General features: G+C 41.3%; 1 protein-coding gene across 1 annotated transcript in view; it reads left to right on the top strand.

The window, feature by feature from the left end:
- Positions 1-22,620, top strand: part of LOC310962402 (glycine receptor subunit alpha-3-like) — a gene marked incomplete at both ends in the record, with an annotated part of 105,170 nt that overhangs the window by 106 nt on the left and 82,444 nt on the right. The window lies entirely within an intron of this gene.

Below are 22,620 nucleotides of genomic sequence, written 5' to 3'. Positions count from 1 at the left end.
TATATAAATTCCATTTAAAGCATACAAAGCTTTTCTTTTTTTGGGTGGCTAAATTCATAAAAGTGTAGGTTAAATCAATGTTATCTATCTATCTATCGTGTGTGTGTGTGTGTGTGCGTGTGTGTGTGTGTGTGTGTGTGTGTGTGTGTGTGTGTGTGTGTGTGTGTGTGTGTGTGTGTGTGTGTGTGTGTGTGTGTGTGTGTGTGTGTGTGTGTGTGTGTGTGTGTGTGTGTGTGTGTGTGTGTGTGTGTGTGTGCGCATATACATATTAGGAGACTAATATTTGTCATTAATTGTAGTACTTGTAGTACTGGCCTACTTTTAGCAGAATAGGTCATAAAAAGAAATCGAAATTAATTGCAAACTTGTTAAAAGTTTTCAACATATATAGATAGTTAAAAAGATATAGTTCAGTTTCATGCTTTTATTTATCAGGTTTTTTTTCTTTTTACCTGTGAAAAAAATCTACTCAATAAAATAATTATATATAACCCTAAAATAGTAGTAGTTATAATATCACAATTCTTGAGGGAGCCCTGCCAAACATATGGTAGATTTATATATAGACAAATGTATGTTTATGTTTAAACATTGAATATGACCCGACAGACTATATTCATTGTTCTCACAATCTAAAATTGATTCCAGCTTAAAAAAAACAGAAGGCATGCTGGGTTGTAACATTGTGTGAATTATGGGTATGACTTCTGAACTATATGAACTGTTTTCTTCGGCGGCTGCTGGTCTTTCAATTTTTCCGGCCTACATCATAAATGTGTTTGTTTATTTCTATGTAAATTCTACCCTTCGCTCCATTTCAAGATAATGATCCGTGACCTTGTCGTACCAACTAGGCGTCTTTTCCAAGGACTTGACCAGTGTCCTCTCAATGGCAGCAGAGCTAGGCTGCTTAAACGGCCTTGGCCCAGCTAGAGCTGCTGGGCCAGGCTACTGTGACCGCCTGTGAGTGTGAGTGTGAGTGACGGGGAGAAGCTCCGCAGCTGCAGCTGCTCGTTGGGGAAATAAACTGCAGAGTTGCCACACACAACGCTAGTCGTTTTTAACAAAGACAAAGTCTCTGGGGATCGGTAAAGTCTCTGGATCAGTTCAACGGAATGAAAAACTTGGAAAATGCTCCGCTGGATGTTTATTCTTCAAGATCGCTGATTCGCTCATTTAACTGTCAATCAAAAAAGGATTCCGCCTCAGACAGCTCATCCAATCATCATGCAGAAGCTGAGCGTCCAGGCCAGCCCACTGTTCCATAGACCCCCAGAGACGCTGAGTGTCCGATGGGCGGGACAAAGCCCAGCATTTATCCAATGAGCATTCAGTTTGGCTGCAGTGGAACAACCCTCTCTACACTTCCCCATTGAAGTCAGTAGAAGCTGAGCGTCCGACTGTGTAAAGTGGTGTGGAGCTGTGGGGATGAATGAAGGAAAAGGAAGTTGCTCCGGTTACCTGTGATAAGTAGCTGATTCTGAACAAAAGATGAAGGCTTTCTAGCCCGTCTTTAGTCAATGAAATGTACACACTGCAGTATATATTTCACCTTTTTTTGGTGACATTTTAGGGAAAGCTGAGCTTCCTTTGCAGTCTTAGAGCAATCGCCACTGGTGCATACATATTTTGCATATTTTTTGATAGAGCATTTGGGAAATAAAATGTGGTAACATCGGCTGTAACACCTCAAACGGGATGATGTGGTCATACTCTGCCTTCTACTACTGAGTGATGGGAGGAGGACCTGAATAAGTGGCCTCAGTTAACATACACCAGCATATTTAGCTACTTTATTTACTCATCACCACGGACCATAGACTGCAGAGTTTATGGTCTGTGCAGCGGCTCTACTCCGAGTTCCTCACGGATGGCCGAACTTCTCACCCTATCTCTAAGGGAAACTCCAGCCACCCTCCTGAGAAAACCCATTTCGGCCGCTTGTACATGACCCAGCTTTCATGACCACAGGTGAGGGTAGGAACGAAGATTGACTAATAGATCGAGAGCTTTGCCTTCCGGCTCAGCTCTCTTTTTTGTCAAAACGGTGCAGTAAAGGGACTGCAATACTGCCCCCGCTGCTCTGATTCCCTCACTCCTAAAAAACACCTAGAGGTACTTGAACTCCTTCACCTAGGGTAAGGACTCAATCCCAAGTCTTCATCATAATTTAGCACCCCAAAACAAAACATCAGTTTAGGTGTATGTTGTATTAAGGATATTCTCACCAATTTATGTTATCGTCAGAAAGCTCTTGCGCCTTGATCGGTTAGTTTGTTTATTGTGTGACTTTTGTGTTTTTAAAGTGTTATGAATTAACAAAACAAACTATTTATACTATTCATAAATTACTATAGGTTAGTTGTCATAATCGTTATTACTAACCGACACACCATTTTTCACTTTTTTCTGAAATAAATTAGTCAGCATTTCCCCTGTATTTATTCTGCAGTGGTGGTGCTGATGAGTGCTATTGCTAAATGTTTCAGCAGGATGGCCCAAATACATCTGCACAGAGTGGTGAAATGACAATAATGTTGCTGGTGCCGGTTAACAGGGTCGATAGTGAAGACGCGTACTGACAGATGGTTTTGGAAGAAGTTAAAAACAGGAGTAACACGCTGACTAGATTTAAAAGTTGTGCAACTGTGTGAGTGTGATCAGGGCATTCCTGAAAAAGAGAGCATTTCTCTTAGTGTTCTTCCCCTGAATAAATAAATGAAAAAGTGACTTTGCTGTGGTTCGAGGCTAAATCATCTCGATGTGAAGAGTGGTTCATGTGAATTTCGAAAACTATAAGAGAGTTCCCCAAAAACCAAATAATAAACCCTCTTTTTTATTTTAGCCTGTTTATTTGTAACATGTTGCAGTTGCCAGTTTAAACCTACAGTTTTGCATTTTAATATGTAAACCTTTGTTTACATAATGTGACCTGCTGCCAAGTGTGATGTTGTTAACCAGAGGGAACGTCAGAAGGCCAAACATATTAGTATTTTAAATGGCATATTTGATTTATTTAAATTGATGATACCTATCTCTTTTATTCTTAGTTAAGCCTCATTTACTATCAAGTTTGCTTGTGAAAATTGCTTCACAGTGCAAGTGTCCTTAAACCTTGAAAATAGAGTTATTCAATCAGATTTAGGCTAGTTGTTGTTGTCTCTAGGCAGAAAAGGCTTCCAGCTCTCTGCTCACTCAGTGGTTTGGATTATGAGGTCTGGAGCTGTGTGTTTAAGTAGTAAGTGACAAATAAATTATCCAATCAAATGTTGTAATTAATGGGTGGGACAAAAAAAACTCTCCGTCCCCCTATACACTGACATGTAGGGTGAGTGAAGTGAGCGTGAAGAGTTGAATCAGTCCAGCTGATACCGGAGCAGACAACAACGCTGCGGCTAGCTTGATAGCATTTACTTTTTCATGGCATGCTTTTGAAAATAAAGACCAACTCCAGCATTGGAATTAACAGAAAAGGGGAAAAGTGTTGTGTTGTTGGAGTTGCTGCTTTTTTCCTTGGATAAATCGTCGGCAAGGGCCAATAGTGGATTTACTAGCCAGACGAACCGAACAAAGTCAGCCCATTTCCCCACTGTACACCTGAACACAAGGAGGGTTTAAAACATAGACTAGATCCCTGATTTAGTCAAAGCTGCTGTTTGCACATGATTTTGCTGTGGCTGATATAGCTCAAATCTGGCGTTGATTGTCTTTGTGAGCGCGGCCGCTGTTGAGCTGGAACTTTTTACCTTATGTGGTTTCTTTGGCAACCAAAGTAGATTTAGTAAATAAAGACAATGGTTCATGAAGGTCATCTTTATAACACCATGGTCATACTTGCTAATACACTGGAGATCACAGAGACACACAGAACTATGCCCACTGACACATACAGAAACAAACACACACACACACACACACACACACACACACACACACACACACACACACACACACACATACATATAAAGTTACATTATTATAATATAAACACAGAGAAGCTGTTTGCCCTCACTCTTTACCCTCTGTCATGTGTCCACACATTAAAAAAACAAAACAATTACACCACTGTTAATTGTGTTCTAGTCGACACTGATTGCGGATTATTTGGCTTTCATTATTTAATTATTTGGAGAGAGAAACGGGTCTCAAACAAAGTTAATTTTCTCCCGATGCGTTCGTCTGAAAAATTGCGCTTTGCTTTACTTCATGCAGGAGATGGTAGTCATATCAGTCGTAATTAGCTAACAGCCCGCTGATTGGATGATTTCCTCACACACCAATCACAGCCCATTCTCACACAAGGCGGTTGATTTAAATATGATTAAAAATGTTAGCAGGCGCCCCATATACAGAGGTTAAAAGTCCTTGATGCAGCGGCCAAGGGTTTGATTCCAACTTGCAGCCCTTTGCTGTATGTCTCCCCCTCTCTCTCTCCTTCATTTCCTATCGCTCCTGTACTATAATAAAGGGAAAATAATCCTAAAAAAAAAAACGCTATTCAATGTCTTGCTTTGGACCCACTCTTGTATACCCATGGGGGATTTCTGCATTACGCTCCGTGGCTTGGATTAGCATGCTATTTGGCTAATACAGAGAGCATTATTAAGAGCGGAGTTATCACCGCCAAGAATAACTGTATTTCTATTTGTTGTAAAAAATGGTTAAATCTATGAGAGAGTGTTTCTAACTGAAATGCAATCAGAATGTTTGGATTGTGTAAAATCAGTCCAGTATTTACTTCAGTGATTATGGAGTTAAGGGAAATTGAGATAAGATTTTCTCTCTTTAACCCCAAATACTAGCCCCAGTCCCAAAAGGCGGTTTGATGCCTGTCATATATAGTTTCTGAGTATTTCCTTCTTTCTTCCCCCTCCCCTTAGCTGCACATCCTTTAGCTAACTTTTAGTAGGAATGTTTGCTGCATTTAACTTTGACATGCTAAACCATTTTAATTTTAGACTGTCTAAAAGCAAAACATGTGGTTTTCCAAAAGTTTGAGCAAGCTTTGGGATTAAAGCAGTAGGAAAGATCAAAGCCCCAGTAAATCTTCTTAGAGGGTCATGGATGGATTCAAAGACAAAACTTAACAGGCTTATAGTTTGTCATTCATTCAATGGGTGCTGGGTTGGATCTGCCTTCAGCTTGTCATTCATACATAACACTCAAAACCTTTGTTTCTCCTTCTTTCCCCTCTCTAGTTGTTTTTTCTGTTCATTTGCCTGAATGCAGATAGGCGTTATCTATGGTCAATGGTCATACATTGGATATAAGTGTTAGTGTAACACTTTACACTAATCTAAAAATCCTGTTGAAAGCCCTGTTTCAGAGAATTGAAAGACAGTATTTTTATTTAATTTCCATAGTGGCAAAGCCCCAGGGGTTGATGAGATTCGTCCAGAAATGCTGAAAACTTTGGGTTGGGAGGGGCTGTCTTGGTTGACACGCCTCTTCAACATTGCGTGGAAGTCTGGGACAGTGCCAAGGGAGTGGCAGACCGGGGTGGTGGTTCCTCTTTTTAAAAAGGGGGACCAGAGGGTGTGTGCCAACTACAGGGGTATCACACTACTCAGCCTCCCTGGTTAAGTCTACTCCAAGGTGCTGGAAAGGAGGGTTCGTCCTATAGTCGAACCTCAGATTGAAGAGGAACAATGTGGATTCCGTCCTGGACGTGGAACAACGGACCAGCTCTTCATTCTCGCAAGGATCCTGGAGGGGGCCTGGGAGTATGCTCATCCAGTCTACATGTGTTTTGTGGATTTGGAGAAGGCATATGACCGGGTTCCTAGGCAGATACTGTGGGAGGTGCTGCGGGAGTATGGGGTGAGGGGGTCACTTCTGTGGGCCATCCAATCTCTGTACACCCAAAGTGAGAGCTGTGTCCGGATCCTCGGGAGTAAGTCGGATTCGTTTCCGGTGGGGGTTGGCCTCCGCCAGGGGTGCGCTTTGTCACCAATCCTGTTCGTGATTTTCATGGACAGGATTTCAAGGCGTAGTCGTGGTGGGGAGGGGTTGCAGTTCGGTGGGCTGAGGATCTCGTCTCTGCTTTTCGCAGATGATGTGGTCCTGATGGCATCGTCGGTCAGTGACCTTCAGCACTCACTGGATCGGTTCGCAGCCGAGTGTGAAACGGCTGGGATGAGGATCAGCATCTCTAAATCTGAGGCCATGGCTCTTAGCAGGAAACCGGTGGATTGCTTACTCCAGGTAGGATATGAGTCCTTACCCCAAGTGAAGGAGTTCAAGTACCTCGGGATCATGTTCACGAGTGAGGGGACGATGGAGCGTGAGTTTGGCCGGAGAATCGGAGCAGCGGGGGCGGTGTTGCAGTCGCTCTACCGCACCGTTGTGACGAAAAGAGAGCTGAGCCGGAAGGCAAAGCTCTCGATCTACCGGTCAATCTTCGTTCCTACCCTCACCTATGGTCATGAAAGTTGGGTCATGACCGAAAGAACGAGGTTGCGAGTACAAGCGGCCGAAATGGGTTTTCTCAGGAGGGTGGCTGGAGTCTCCCTTAGAGATAGGGTGAGAAGTTCAGCCATCCGTGAGGAACTCGGAGTAGAGCCGCTGCTCCTTAGCGTTGAAAGGAGCCAGTTGAGGTGGTTCGGGCATCTAGTAAGGATGCCCCCTGGGCGCCTCCCTAGGGAGGTGTTCCAGGCACGTCCAGCTGGGAGGAGGCCTCGGGGAAGACCCAGGACTAGGTGGAGAGATTATATCTCCACACTGGCCTGGGAACGCCTCGGGATCCCCCAGTTAGAGCTGGTTAATGTGGCCCGGGAAAGGGAAGTTTGGGGTCCCCTGCTAAAACTGCTGCCCCCGCGACCCGACCCCGGATAAGCGGATGAAGATGATGAGATGAAGTTTTTTGCATAATGCATTATGTGTGAGCACACAAACAGAAGTATCTCTCTTGAATGTTTTAGTATTTGCCTTGTCTTCTCTCTCCATTACAAGCCACTGTAAGCCTCTGGCCTCAATTTTTGGTTTGGTGGTCTTTTTTCCATCAGGCTGTTGTCACAGGCCTTTCTACCAGGGTGGCTGGGGGGCATTGTTTTACAATATTATTGTTGTTATTGTTATTTTTATTATTATTATTGTTACTGATATCTATGTTATTTATCCCTAACCTGCAGCTCTCTGAACTCTTTGAACAAGTCCACATGTCCGTCAGCTCCATTTTTCTCTTAGTTGGTCATATTTGCTCCCTTGATTTAAAGCATCATTTACAGACGGGCTCTGTGGTGTCTGTCGGCTTTCCCGTGCCCTCGGCTACAGTTTTGCTCCATGCGTCTGCTTATAAAAAGCAAGGACGGTCGGCAGGAGCACTTCAGCCATGTCTGTCTCTGTGACTGTCACCATGAAACCACGGTCACTCTGGCTGCAGGCAGTGATGAAGCAGAGAGAAGCTGCACACAGACACTCTGCCTCGCTGTCACACAAAGTTCATAAAGTACACATACTAATAAAATCTGAAATAGTATTCTTTATAACGGCTGGGTACAGTGGTACCTTTCTAGTATCGGTTTACAAAACAAGTAACACGTAAGCTCCCACAGCTAGTCACAGTGTCGGGACCTGACGGACCCGAAGCCTCCATATGTGACTAGCTGTGTCTGCAGCTCCCGAGCCGAGTGACAGCAGAAATTTACTAAACTAAAATAATTTTGGCTCAATGGGAAAAAATAAATTAACAGTGTTTAACTGATTCATTGACTTTGTTTCTCCACCCAGCACAGCAAGTGAGGCAGCAGGTGACACACAGACTGATCTGATCAGTCAGTGTAGATACGGTTCATATGTTTGAAACACATAAACAGACTGATCTGATCAGTCAGTGTAGATATGGTTCATATGTTTAAAACACATAAACAGACTGATCTGAGCAATCATTGTAGATATGGTTTATATGTTTAAAACACATAAACAGACTGATGTGATCAGTCAATGTAGATACGGTTCATATGTTTAAAATACATAAACAGACTGATCTGATCAGTCAGTGTAGATGCGGTTGAGTACCGTAGGCTACACCACGGCTAACACAAGTACAATGCAAAGACAACTCTGCACCACCACAGCTCTTTGCTAAAATCAACCCCTTTTAAAGAAAATACTGACATAAAAATAAAAATATATATTATAAATATTGTAGCTACTGTCATGACAGTGATGGTGCTATCGGTTTAAAAAAAATTGATACATTTTCTCTTTACGCCCCCTAAAATTTCTCGCTGCACACAAATTTTCAGTTGAGGGCCACAGGGCTCCTAGTGAAAAAAGTTAGTGTGGAGCCCTGTGATACATTCCTTAACAGGAAAAACTGACAAAGCTGCCAGTTAGGACCTTTGTGAGCAGCGGGATCGTAAGTGCAGTGTGCACACACTGAAGCTGGCAGCAGCCACATGTTACAGACAGAGTGGGCCTCATTTATCAAACTTGCGTGGAAACGGGCGCAGATCTGAGCGCAGAATTGGTCGTAGGAAAGGACTCACGTGTGATTTATGAAACATTCGTATCTGACCAATCTCAGTGTACGAATGAGTGGGCCTTGATAAATGCGGTGGCTGAATTCGATCGTCTTTAACATGTTACGCCCTTAAATATTCCTGGTTCGGAGGCCTCGCCCACTGAGGTCAAACATGGAGAGAAGGAACGCAGGTTAGAAAAGAAACTTTTCCGACACACAGATCGGCATCCGGACATCCGAGATGGAGCAAAATAAAGCTGAGCTTTTTGGCAGTCTTAAGAGTGGAATAAAAGGGGCCCATAAAAACGCTGTATAAGAATAACGGAGGAAGTGAAACCGAGGCAGCGCTCCACTGAGACCCGTGTGCGCCTGTGCGCACTGTTGGACAGGTGTTGTGCCGTATTCAGCACCCCTGCTGTGAAATGCACCCCCTCGCATTATAGGTGATATTCTGGATCAGAATGCTGTTGTTTCCACCTATAGGAGTAGTTTATTTACTACTCTACCGCACAACATCGGCGCTACCGGTGGGTTATTAGGTATTCTGTAAGAGGATACCTTTGTCATCTAGAAGAACCATACCAAGATGTTAATCATCTGATACCTTGTTTGATTTAATGCAATTTATCGAGGGTAGCCACGAACCGAGGAGATGACTTTGGCTCTGCAGTGCGTCTTGCTGCAGCCGCGCGCCAACACATTCATTCATTCATTCAATGTCGGGGTCGCGGGGGGCTGGAGCCGAGCTGTTTTGATATTTAAAAGAATACTGTGTGTGTGTGTGTCCGGTCACCTGGCCACCACGTTTAAAAGCGACAGCTTGGCATCACAGATCACCTGTACATTTATCGAGTGGTAGTTTTGGCGATTGATGAATGCGTAATCATTCATGGATGGTGCCTTCAGACGTACATGAGTACAATCGACTGCTCTAACCACACTTTTTATTTTTTTTATTCGTTTTAAAGAATCCGTTTTGATCTGTTCTTAATGTGTGACTGCTTATGCTTTATGACAGCTGAGGTTTGTTCATTATTTTCAGACAGGTTTTGCTGTGCTGCACCGCAAATACACAGTCTCAAATTTGCGTACACGACCTCAGACCAGACGTGAGATTTGATCGTAGCTCACGCTCACGTCCAAATTGATAAATGCCGACGTTCGCCAGGAAATGGTCGTACGCACGTTTTTCTGCCGTACGTTCGTTTGATAAATGAGGCCCAGTGTGTGTAGCAGGTAAAAAACCCTGCTGCCTATGTACACTGAGCCTCCGGTCCTGTTCAACTGCTAGAAGATGTCATGCAAACAACAGTGTCAGAGTCAATAAAAATTGAAATAAAAAACACACAATTGAAACATACACTACACACGCAATAAATATGTGGAATACTCAAGAATTAGTAGAATTAGTAGTTCAGAAGTTGTGATGGACCAATCTGATGGTAAAAGTGGAAATACTTTTTCGGCTATCAGGAAGCTCAAATCAGAATGTTTTTCTCTGCAGGAGACTCTGGAGCCATGTTAGAGAACAAAACATGGCAAATCTGCCATGATCATCTTTTATATGATAAACTTTTACTAATATAGACGTTTATTACTTTGGGTCCTTTTGATGTTAAACAGGGCCAGTGCACTGTCAAAAGGTATAATGTAAAGTATACCTGCCTCAGGGCGGTATACTTTACATAGGGTGATGGAAAGACTCGACATCAGCTGTTGCATCAAATCCCTGTGCCATTTCATAAGCCTGATCACCATCATGCATCTCTGAATACTGCACAAATGTTGTTGGTGGGGGGAAAAGAAGTTGCAGCAGGCCACTGAAAACCTGAACCAAAAAGCTATGCAGAAGAAGATCCTAAAATGGATTTCAATGGCTCAGCTGCCTCCCATCAAGGAGGGGTTTGGGAATATCACATTTGTACTGATCCTTAGTGCCCCTTTGAAAGAACAAACTTTCACATAGGACATTTTTCAAACTGTGAGGTTTGTGTGATGTGTGAGGTTGAAAGCATATGTTATTGGCCAACTATCATATGACCCATGTAATATAGAGCATTTAACATCCAACCATTTGCTGCTGTTGAAGGTACAGCCCGACATGCCACAAAGAACCTTAAACAAGGAGGATCAGTATGCTAGCAGACATTGGAGGCAACTAGATTGACTCTACTCCAGGAAAGCCAGAAGTGGTTAAGACTGAGAAGAGAAAAAAAATTACAAAGACAAATGCATGAATATCGAATGTTTGTTTGGTGCTCCCTTTAATTTAGTGAATGGCATCATGTGCAGTAGTCGGACAGAGACAAATAAAAGTTATTGTGTTGTATAAAAGAAAACAGAAGAAACGAATCTCAAGAAGCAGATATAATGTATTGTGGAGTACCCATAGGTATGGAGACCATATGACATCAGTAATTTTAGGTTACACAGGAGCTGGGGAAATATAAACATTTTGTTCTGTCAGCCTCTGTCCGAGTCGCAATAATATAACAAACTAATGTATTTACATTTCATTATAAAATTGTGGCGTGCTGCATTTCACTAATACTAATACTTAAAGGTACTAAAAGACACTTTACATTTAAAGAGTAGAATAAACTAAAAACAACGCAGTAAAAATCGCAGTTATAACCACAGATTAAAATCACACCTTAAAAGCAGTTCTGAAGAGGTGAGTTTTGCTGAGATGTCACCCCAGATACGGGGCTTTGTCCTTCTCGGTGGAGACAGAAGGTTGGCATCAGAGAACCGAAGGTCACGAAGAATTAGATAATAAAAGTCCCAAACTTAATTATGGAGTTTTCCTCGTCTAACTAAGAGACACGAAGGCTGCAGGAAGGAGTGTGTTGGTGAAGCAGGCTTGTGAGGTGGGATGGGGCCTGTATGTGGAGGGCTTTGTAGGTAAGCAGAAGGACTTTGAAGTGTATTTGTTGTTGGACAGGGAGCCAGTGGAGTTTACTGGCCGGTGGCCAGTAAAAGCAAAGAGGAAAAAAAAGTTCTAATTTTACTGCAAAAAAGCAGGAAAATATAAATGAGTGGTTTAATTATTATTTTATTTAGTAAGTGACTATGGTATAAGCGGGTAAATGCCCTTCAAGGTGTCCAATTATCAGGTATGTCGGACTGTTCTCATCACACATCTGCTCCATGATGCATGTATCTGTAAAATTCTCTCATCCAAATCAGTAAAATTATAAAATGATAGACATGGTAAACATGGTAGATTAAGATGACATTTTTTCACCTCTATTTAGATGACGGACAATGAGAAAGTCTAATAGAATCGCTGCCTCACAGATAGATCCAGGGACTTAAGTTAACAAGTTCTGTTCTCATCTAATTGAAAGTCGTCAGTTTTTCTATACCCGCTTTAGATCATATATTTTTTATTCATTCTCTAATGTTTTACCAGATAGGCACCGAGACTTATTTTGCCTAATAAGTCATAATACGGTAATCTCCATTACACAGGATCAGTTAGATGTTGCCCGTGGTTAGATTTCCCACTTTTTTATGTCAACTAATGCTGATATTTTTATGACTTTTTCTGACATTTTATTTTCCTTTCATGGTCCAGAGAAGATAACAGCCCCTTTTGTCTCTCTGTAAAGGTGAAACAGCCCCAGTTGCCTCTCTGTAAAGGTCTTTGTGACATCAGCCAATAACTCTGTACTGTTCAATTTGGGATCCAGTGTCTTATTTTATTTTTTATTGTTCATTCTTTTTTTTTTCAGTCTTCACTTTTGTAATAACTTACTTCTCAGGCCTTATATGGGAGCTCTGTACTTTTGTGAAGCATTCTTGGGTATCTTGAATTGTGCCATGTACAACCAAGCTACTATTATTATTATTGTCTTCAACATGTACATTGTCAATAATTCCAGGTTGCTATGTTGTTTTTTAAATCTGGTGTTGAGTGTGTACATTTTTAAAATTCCCACTGTAACCTATTGGGTGCTGCATCACCATGTTTGCTTGACAGGATTGTCATGACACAATACACACACACAAAGTTAATTTCAAACCTGATCTTTAATGTCTTTTATCAAAGGAACACTATTCAGTTGGTTGCAATCGCACTGCTCCTTTAAAGAAAACTTTCAAGTTATTGTTTTACTGCTGAACTCTAATTGAGCATATAGAGGAAAGATAAGTAAACATTAAGTGTAAAATACCATGCAGACTTTTCATCCTCCCCAATTTTTGAGTCACCAGCCTCCACTGACATAAAGTGAAGGTCTGCACCACACTATGACTTATTTATGATATACAGAGACCCAACAATTCCTCCATGAGCGGAAACAAGTTGCAATTTCTATAATAATAATAATAATAATAATAATATATGCACAAAACATTGTAGAATTGACATAAAGATGTATGTCTATTTTTATTACAATGTATGTTGTAATACAATATATTAATATTATATATAATTTATTCATCTTCGACCACTTGTCCCTGACGGGGTCGCGGGGGGGCTGGAGCCAATCCCAGCTGACAACGGGCGTGAGGCGGGGTACACCCTGGACAGGACGCCAGTTTATCGCAGGGCACATAGAGACAAACAGATACAGACAACCATTCACACCTACGGGCAATTTAGAGTCATCAACGAACCTAACAGGAGCATGTCTTTGGACTGTGGGAGGAAACCGGAGAACCCGGAGAAAACCCACGCAGACACGGGGAGAACATGCAAACTCCACACAGAAGGGCCCCAGCCGGGATTTGAACCAGGAACCCTCTCGCTGTGAGGCGATAAAAACATGTAACTACTATTCACAATGATGGCCGTGGAGAAGGAAATACGCATGCTTGTACACACAAATGTTCTATACAGACACAGACAGAGCAAATGAGCAGGTCAATCGCCTACAACACATATTAGACAGAACATTAGACAAAGTGGCTTTTGTATTTAACAATGTCACCAATCACGTAGTTTTCACAAAAGCATTATTAGCTCTTTTCTTTGGTTCCTTGGTTTTTCTCCAAGGTTCCTCTAGATAGCTGTGGGCTCACAGACCTGATCCGCAGTGATGAAGGTTAAGGCTCAATCACACACCGACACACAACAGTGTTGCTGAGGGATGGCATACTGATAAGTCTCACTTTATCGGCCAAATTAAATTTTGAGAACGTCATCTATGTATTTAATGCACACCCTGTTGATTATTGATATCAAAGCTATGAATAGCTGAATGAATAAACGTTTGCTCAAGACACACGCCGCATCACAGTGTACATTACACTCATGTTAGCTTGGCTACGAATCACCGAAGCTAACTGTTCTATATCTTAACTTCAGTGATGGTTCTCTGCTAACATGATCAGCCTCCATGCTCGGGTCATCAGGGATATGTGCTGTGTGTGTGGAGAGGGAGAGGGTATAGCTCCAGGTGATAGATATAGACGTTTGGCAAAGCCCATAGCCTTTTAGGCAAATCTGTTGAACCGTTCCTGTGGGAAATGAGTGCTGCATCAACCCACCGCGACTCATCAAAAACACGGTCCACCGGTGGACTTCACTGTAGATAGGATATGAAAGCAGGACACATCTTCAACAGTGTTTGTGCACCCAAGGACAGTACACACAGGCATGATGTGGCACAGCGGAGAAAGGTACAGTGCCTATAGAAATCATGATATGCTTTTTGAATAATCACTTTTTTGTGTTTTACAGCCTGTAATGATAATACATTAAAAAAAATTCCCATCGTGATTTACACATTTTGCCTTACAACATTGAAGTGATTTTTTTTCAAAATTTCTGAAAATTAATAAAAAATAAAAAACTATAATAGCTGTGTTGGAAAAGTGATGAGTCCCTTTAGAATAACCATTCTAAACATTCTCAGGTATAACCAATCACCTTGGGCGACTGTTGCTCAGTGGCAGAGGTCGTCCTCCATTCGAGAGATCGGTGGTTCGATCCCCACCTCCCCTGGCCCACATGTCGAAGTGTCCCTGGGCAAGACACTGAACCCCGAATTGCTCCTCATGCTGCGCATTGGTGTGTAAATGTGGTGTGAATGGTTAGATGAGATGGTATGTAGATGTCCACTGCCGTCAGTGTGAATGTCTGTGTGAATGGGTGAATGTGGCAAACACTGTGAAAGCGCCTTGAGTAGTCAGAAGACTAGAAAGGCGCTATATAAGTACAAGTCCATTTACCATTCCAAATTACACACCAAGTTAATTGGCCTCAACCTGACATCAACTGTGGTGTTTTTGTTTACTTCAGAATAAAATCGGCTGTTCCTTGAGGATTCCACTCCCATGGTAACACAACGAATTCACCATGGTTGGAAAGATGCTTACAAAAGAGCTCCAGGATAAAGTTGTGGATAGGCACAAGTTAGGAGAAGGATATAGAAGAGTTCAAAGGCTTTAACTTTTCCTCTGAGTAACTTTCATAGTATTGTCCAGAAGTGTAGGGCATATGGCTCCAACCAGACCTGGCCTAGATTGGGCCACCCCTCCAAGGTCAGAGATTGGTCGATCTGTGCATGTGACAACAATTTCTACATGTTCTACATGTATGGCAGGGTGGTAAGAAAGAAGCCTCTTCTGAAAAAATTTCACACTGAGCTTCCTAAAAAAAATATTGAAGATTCTGATGTGAGTATTATCCAGAAGTGGAAGGCATATGGCTCCACCCAGACCTTACCCACATCGGGCTGTCCCTCCAAACAGGATGACTGAGCCAGAAAAAGATTGATCAGAGAAGCTACCAAGAGGCCCATGGTGACCTTGAAGGAGTTACAAGTCTTAATGGTAGAGGTTGGTTGATCTGTGCATGTGACAACAATTTCACAAGTTCTACATATTTGGCAGGGTGGCAAGAAAGAAGGCTCTTCTGAAAAAATGTCACAATGACTCTCGTAAAAAAACATATTGAAGATTCTGAGGCCATGTGGAAAAAGGTTATATGTTCAGATGAGACCAAAATGTAACTTTTGGGGCTGAACTCCAAGTGCTATTTTTGGCAGAAACCAAACACAGCACACCAACCAAAACACACCATCCCTAGAGTAAAGCATGGTGGTGGCAGCATTATGTTGATGACAACGACCCAAAACACACCTCCATAAAAACAACACAGTGGCTAAAGGACAGGAAGGTGAATGTCCATGAGTGGCCCAACATCTGTGGATGGACTTGAAGAGTGCAGTGTATCAGCGCTCACCACAGAATCTGACTGAACTCCAACAGATCTGCTGGAAGAATGAGGAAATATTCTCCAATCTGTGTCACAAAGCTGGTAGGGACAAATCCAAACAGACTGATGGCTTTAATTAAAGAAAAGGGTGCCTCCACAAATGATTAAATCTGGGGACTTATCACTTTTCCTACCCTGCTATTCTAGTTTTTTAATTATTTTCTAATCAATTGTTAGGAATAAAAAAATATATTCACTTGAATGTTGTAGGGCAAAATGTGTAAATCACTGTATGTATTATCATTTCAGGCTGTAAAACAAAAAAAAAAGGGACTTTTTCAAAAGGGTATCATGACTTTCTATAGACACTGTAACTGTTAGATGGGTAACAAATAGCTAGATAGCTAATGATTGCTACGTAGATAGCTAGACAACTAACAATGCACAAATAGATAGGTAGGTATGTAAAAACAGAATAGTATAATCTGGTTGATATCCAGGCACAAATAGTTTGTCATATAATATTTAAGGTAGCTCGATTGATTGAAGACGTTAACTCCTGCTCTAAATAATATTAAAGAAAACACTCCACCTAAAAATTTACGGTTGCTGTCAAATAGTGGTAAAGTACTGAATGATAGCGGGAAAAGACTGTATGACAGCGGCGCTGTTTACACCGGCAGTGATGCGAATGTGTGACATAAAAGCTTTGAATATATTATAATATAATAGATATAATATAACAGCTCAGGAGTCCTTTGTCTTGTTTCTGCTGCTGAGTGCAGTGATGGAGGTTAACTCTGGACACTCCTGCGTCTTCTGTGATTTCTGAACACAGTCAGGAAGCCGAAGCAGAAAAAGCTAAAACTGAGGTACTGTAAGATAAGTGTTATAATAACCAGGTAGGAGGTGCCATGACAATGCAAAATGAACACGCCAGCTTTGATTTGGAGTGAAATAAAATGAATGATTGTTGCTGATTGAAGGTCTACTGTGACATGCCCAAATGTTTTTAAACTGACGGCTGGCGATTTATCTGAGGAAGGAAAGTGGCAACTCCAACAACTCAACCTGTTTGTGTTCTTGTCATTATTCCACGAGATGGAGCTCTTGGTTTAAAGAAAAAGGCTCCATGAATTGTGATTCAGTGTGTTTCCAAACCTTTGTTGAACAGAGAGCTCCATCTAGAGGACTCAGAAAATAAAGACAATGCTTCATGAAGCTTTATTTGGACATCACTACTTGAAATGGCAAGGGACGCACCAATTGTGAAATTCTGGGCCGATACCGGTCCAGAATTTCGCCCATAAAATAAAAATCGGGATATCCAATGTTTTTTTCTGGTTTTTGTTATGTATTCCCCTTTTTGTGCCAGGCAATCAACAAAAATATGCATTATAAAAAACTGAACTGCTTAAAGTCATTTAGCATTATATTACACAATCTTTGAATGAAATACAAACACAAATTCTATCATACAAATCAAAGAAACAACCTTTATTAATACCTTCTTTCAAATGAAAACGCCTTCAAAAGCCTGTAACTATTTAGCCAATGCATAATTGATGCAAAACAGCAGGTAAACATTGTCCACTGCCATCAATGAATGTCATTATTTTTTGCAGACAGACTGATGGTAGTCAACAAGGTGAATAGCGGCTGATTCACTGATTTATCGACTGAACATTGGTATCACTGCTGAAGGAAACGTAGCTGTAAAGTACAGCTAAGTGGTGCTCTGGCTGGCTGTGTTTATGTGTTGCTAGGGAAGTGATGGGGGGGGGCAAGGGGGTAGTCTCCACAAGTGAACATTTGGCTGAAGGCAGTAGTCGACCCCATCGCTGTCACTGCACTGGGCTGCCCTAGACTGTAATTCCAAAAATACCCCAGGGTAGCTGGGAAATGTAGTGTTTCTGATGTATGCATTAATCCAGCTAATTAGTCTGAACAAGTACTACAGTTGCAAATAGACTAAAAGGCTATATATGTAGATAAGGGCAAGAACTGTTTTCATCTTGGACTTAAGTGTGTGCAACTCTTAAATGGAAATATCCACACAAGTTGTATCATCAGGTCGAAAGATTAATTATTAACAAAGTCAATATTTAACCTGAAGTGAGAACACAAAAAAGTAAGTGATGCAAGGGCAAACTCTCATACAGTAGTCAATCCACAAATGTAAAGAACAAAGGATTGTTGAATTTGATTGCTGTGGTCCAGTCAAAAAGTAAAGTGGGGGCCATCCCTATAAATGTGAAAGTATGCTGCATAGTCACCAAGTGAGTGAATGATGAAGTTGTATCAATTGTCAGAAGTGAGTGATGATGTCCCCAGTCTGACTTTGTGTTTAAATTCTCATGTTATTTATATTTGTTATACATACTTAATGAGTTGATGGAGGGAGCCTGAGACCGCAGATGACTGCTTACCTGTAACTATTGTGCATATGTTAAAGACATTGATCTTGAAATAAATCATAACAGTGTATGTGCATCTGCAAACATCTTAAGACCTGTCAGTGAAAACACTCTTTTAATGCTCCTCAATTATGGCTTGCCTGTCTGTCTGACTGGAATCAGCATGATCTAGATTTGCCAGGGGTTAATTTAGAAAGAAGCGAAAATGTCTGATGCGTTTTGTGTGTATGTTCTAAAGGCCTATGGTTTTCTGTCTGAGAAAGTGATGCGTTTGTACCTGGGGAGGACAGCCTTCCTGTTTGCATGTTTGAAATCCCCCATGAGAAATATCCTGCAACTTTAGTATATTATGCAGTGATACATTATGCAGTTTTGAATCTTGCCAGGCATGGTCTGTGTTTGAGGTAACAGTGAAAGGGCCTGCAGCTGGTGATCATTTATTCCAAAACTTGAGAGCAGTGAAGGGATAAAGTGGTTATGTCAGTGCACCAGCTGATGACTGTTTTCTTGCTGTGCACTGCATCGTCATTCACACAGAAGAGTGAAAATGACGAGTCGCTGGCAAATGCCCTGATTATGTTGTGTTTGTCAAAGCAGAACACAGACATCATTCATATTTAAACCTGAACATCAGGGGTGGGCCCAGATTGGTTGGTCTTTTTAGCCAGATGATGTCTTCAAAACATGAAGACATCATCCAGGCAGAATAGATGTTGTGCTGGAAGGTCTTCTTCGATATCTCTTCTTCTTACAGGAGAACACTTTCACTTCCAATGCCTTGAAATTGGTTTGAAATTGAGTTACGGTGTGAACCTGCCTGACACCAAAAGCAGCTCTGCACTACTAAATAATTTGTAAACCTGCAGTTGGATTCAGCAGCAGCAACAGGTGAGCTGAGATCAGAGGAGGCTGATGACTCAAAAAATTGGGAAGGAAGAAAAATCTGTGTCATGTCTGTCCTCTATATGCTCAGTTAGAGTTAAGCTGTAAAACAATGACTTGAAAGTTTTCTTTAATAAAAGACATTAAAGATCTGGTTTGAAATTAATTGTGCGTGTGTATTGTGTCATGACAATCCTATCAAGCAAACATGGTGATGCAGCACCCAATAGGTTACAGTGGGAATTTTGAAAATGTACACACTCAACACCAGATTTAAAAAACAACAGCAACCTGGAATTATTGACAATGTACATTATGAAGACAATAATAATAATAGTAGCTCACAAAGGTAGAGAGCTCCCATATAAGGCCTGAGAAGAAAGTTATTACAAAAGTGAAGACTGAAAAAAAAAGAATGAACAATACAAAATAAAATAAGACACTGGATCCCAAATTGAACAGTACAGAGTTATTGGCTGATGTCACAAAGACCTTTACAGAGAGACAAAAGGGGCTGTTATCTTCTCTGGACCATGAAAGGTAAAATAAAAAAAACATGAAATGTCAGAAAAATATTAATAATAAATAAATAAAACATATATATATTGGTGGTAAATATGATCAATTAGAATTGATAAAACTAATGATAATGTACTGTGTATGAGTAATAGTAATGATAGCAGCGGGAAGCATCGTGCAGGACCACGGCAGCAGGCACCACCACGATCAGCAGAGACCTGAGAGACGACAAAGCACAAACAACTCCGGGGAAGAAGTTGAATTAGTAACATGCATTGATGAGACATGAATGATACAGACAGAGAGGAGAGAAGCTCAGAGTATCAGGAAAAGTATTATCCCCAGCAGACTGGGCCTATAGCAGCATCATTAAGGGCTAGTCAGTCTTAACTATGAGCTTTATCAAATCAAATATGGGGACATTGTCTGCCCCCCCGAATAACACTTGGGAGTTGGTTCCACAGGAGAGGAGCTTGGTAGCTGAAGGCTCTGCCTCCCATTCAACTTTTGGAGACACAGCGGTCTAGTCGGTTAATACGGTACTATGAGCTCTTTAAGATACGACGGAGCCTGACCAAGAGCTTTGTAGGTGAGGAGAAGGATTTTAAATTCTATTCTTGATTTTACAGGTAGCCAGTGCAAAAAAGCTAATGCAGGAGAAATATGTTCTCTTCGATTTGTTTTAGTTAGTACACGAGCTGCATCATTTTGGACCAACTGGAGACTCTTAACAGACTTATTGGAGCAGACTAATAATAAGGAGTTGCAATAGTCCAGCCTAGAAGTAACAAATGCAAGGACTAGTTTTTCTGCATCTTTCTGAAACCCAATGTCCCTAATTCGCAATGTTACGCAAATTAAAAAATGCAGTTCTTGTCGCTAGTTTTATGTGGCCGTCGAAGGATCAAAAATAACACCCAGATTACTTACTGTGGTGCTGGAGGACAACACAACATCATCCAGAGCATGGGTGACGAATCCTGCTCCTGGAGGACAAACATTCCCTAACCCCTGTTAGAACACTGAGGTCTTCTCCTTTGTTTTTACCAGCGTGGCCTTTTATGTCACAACAGGGTTGCGGTATTTTTTTCTCCCCTATCGCAATTAATGATTCAACACCAGCACAGGTGCTTTATGGATAAACTGTACGGTGTGGCCAGACATTGTATTGGTGTCGGGCATAAATCACAGAGATAGATCTCTCAAAACCTGAGAAAAGAAAACTATTTGCAGATACCAGTGATGATTTAGAACAATATTCTATTGTCATTTGGCTGACATCCCCTTTAAGTTAGCATTGCATGACTATAAATTCTAACATTAAAAGTGTCGCTCTAAGCATATTCTGCCTTGTGTGTAGAAGCTCCACATTCGCATGTGTGTGCATGGTCATCAGTGCAGTGTGTGACAGTTGAGCCAGCAGCAGTGTCTCACAGAGTGCTGGTGTCCATGCTCCTCTTCCAGCAGGAGTGGCTCTGCTTTTGTGTGCTAATGCACTTTTTGGCCTTCCTTTTAAAATGATACTACTCTTTCTGCATTTCTGCCAGCTCAGAACTCACATGACTAAACGCATCAGAGACCATTGTGTGGCTGCTAATCTTCTTTGTTTTTGTTTGAAATGCCACTGCTAAGGCCTCTAGATTAGCATTGCCTCTGAAATTCTACTACAGGATTTTCTCCCACCAGCCATTATTTACAACAATCTTTGACACAAAGTCAGTCAGTTTATCACATCTCTGGTAAAAAACAAAACAAACTGATTTTCTTTATTCCTTTTTAATGACTCATGGCCAGTATGGTCAGTCCTGTAATACATTTAGCTTGTTGGCATGCTCATAGAGAGAGGGTATTATGTAATGGTAGGGATAAACCAAGGTCTCTCGGTATGACCAGATGCAAAAGGCCTCTTCTCTCTGTCTCTTCATATCAGCTTCATGGGTCTGTTTTATTACATAATCAGAAAGCTAGTTATAAATAATCCTGTAAGCACTTCAAACCAAACCTCTCCCAGACAGGGTTGGGCTTCTTAGCATCTTAGGCCTAGTCCACATGAAACCGCAAAATCCGGCTCAAACAATGTCATGCACATTCCAAAGCAGCAGGGGGCGATAGCACTCCTCACAGGGAGGCCATTATAGCCAATCACAAGGCTGAAAAAAATTTAAATGATTTTCAACACAGAATAAATTATTTATTTTATTACCTCTGCCAAGGAGAATATTTTTGGGTCTGTCTGTTTGAAGTATGTACAAATAATTCTTAACGGTCATCAGGACGCTGCAGACAGACACTCAGATAGCTCTGTGTTCTATGGTCATCTACGTGTAGCACTCCCCTCAATAGACCTTTTACTAAGGGGAGGCTTGTATGTTAACCCTATTTTTTAAGTAACTCTGAAAGTAATTTGGATTTCGTTTAATACGACCTCAATTGATAGACCCAAATGAATTCACCTTTTCAATTTTGTCAAAGGAAATATAACATGACTCTTGATATTTAAAAATTAACAAATCAATGATTTCCTTCATGTCTTTTATTCATTCAGACAAAACACCAATACACTTTAACCGAAATATATTTAAAGTAAATTATTTGTTTACTGCCAGTTATAAAATAAATAAAAATGAGCAAAACACCAAATAGTACCTTTTCAGTTAAATAGAACACCTTTAAGTCCCCGAAAATATATGTGTAGCCTAATCCTTTAAGTTTCAAAACTACTTTTTAAGTTTCAAAATACCATTCAATTTACTCCAACTAAATGCAAACCCTAAAAATTTAGATTTTACTTACTTTTAGTAATAAACTCATAAAATAACCGCGTTGCAGGCCTGATATGGTGACTTTTGAGTGCAAGGGAAATCCAGCGTCCAAAGTCTGGAAGGTGACAATGCAGGTAGATGAAGACAGACGAATAGGCGATGGCGCCTAGCAGCTCGGGACGATATCCAATGACGATGAGTCACACACACTAGCAGCGGCCGAGCTGAATCCTCCTTCTCCCGCGTTGAGACCACAAGGCACAGCCTATCAGAAGCTGGTTTAGCTCCTCACAGCTAAGTTTATTCGCTTAGCTAGCGAATGCTAACTTCCCGCTCAAAGTTAGCTCAGTAGCTGGGCTAAGCTAAAACAGTGCAGCCTGGACAGGAGTTCCGAGCTGAAACTTCTCA

The sequence above is a fragment of the Echiichthys vipera genome (assembly GCF_963691815.1).
Source record: "Echiichthys vipera genome assembly, chromosome: 2".
Lineage (NCBI taxonomy): Eukaryota > Metazoa > Chordata > Actinopteri > Perciformes > Trachinidae > Echiichthys > Echiichthys vipera.
Note: the sequence above shows the minus strand (reverse complement) of the source record. Positions and strands in the feature narration are given on the sequence as shown.